Source organism: Cynoglossus semilaevis, chromosome 4, assembly GCF_000523025.1.
Source record: "Cynoglossus semilaevis isolate Cse_v1.0 chromosome 4, Cse_v1.0, whole genome shotgun sequence".
In the NCBI taxonomy this organism is placed as follows: Eukaryota; Metazoa; Chordata; class Actinopteri; order Pleuronectiformes; family Cynoglossidae; genus Cynoglossus; species Cynoglossus semilaevis.
Window position 1 is genome coordinate 18,187,095 of NC_024310.1, and position 873 is coordinate 18,187,967.

The 873-nt window shown below is 38.9% G+C and overlaps 1 long non-coding RNA gene across 1 annotated transcript; it reads right to left on the reverse strand.

Annotated features, from left to right (window-relative positions):
* Positions 1-402: 402 nt before the first annotated feature.
* LOC112486943 (uncharacterized) lies at positions 403-668 on the reverse strand. Its single transcript, XR_003049557.1, has 2 exons — positions 539-668; positions 403-498 (listed from the first exon to the last, which is right to left on the reverse strand). It is a non-coding gene; the product is annotated as an uncharacterized LOC112486943 (long non-coding RNA).
* Between the last annotated feature and the right edge of the window lie 205 nt (positions 669-873).

The following is an 873-nucleotide window of genomic DNA, read 5'->3' on the forward strand; positions in this document are numbered from 1 at the left end:
CGTCTGACAGGAATTGACCAGAGACAGTATTTCTACAGTCTACACAAGTATTATGTACCACATGGTGTTTTGATGATGGCATCTGTGACTCAGTGGCTCTCAGGTCTTGACACTTCTATTGACCAGAATCACATTGGTATATCAAACCACATGGTTTGTCTGTAGGTGGAATGTCATTTCAATGTTAAAATGATAAATACAGAGAATGTCTCAAAGGTTGGAACTGGCTAAATGAGGCCAACCCACGAAAGAAATAAACCTCTGAAACTGTCTGTGTGTGGTCTGGTTTAGCTATGCTTGTGTGGACATTAATTGTCAACACAATCTCTTCAAGAGGACATGTGGTTTTGTGAGGACGTTTTGGAGGTCCTCTAAAGGTGGAAGGTATTTTGGCATTCAGTACTTAGTTTGAACTTAGAAATAAAATTATAGTTAGAGTTTTATCAATTAATATCACAGATGGGAATCAATGACTATAATAAAAACAAGTCCCCCACACTGGTTTAGCTATGCTTGTGTGGACATTGATTGTCAACACAGTGTGAAGAACCAGTATGTAAACGTCCTTACACACGTGTAAATGTCACGACCCACATAACACGTGTTGGCTAATGTGCCAATAAAATGATAAATAGAAAAACAACTCTTCAACTTTATCTTCTGTTGCCGTCCGGTCTGTCCTTATAAGACTCTACTGATGATATCATAACAATGTTAGTAATTCAACACATTTGAGGTTTAGCAGCACAAAGAACACAACCTCACCATGTTGTCACAATTGAGCGTAAATATCGGTTCGAACCGAGGTGAAGATAAAAATCTTTGAATGTGTCCCAATTTGTGTCATTTGCAAAGTGCAGCGGCGAGCGTGCA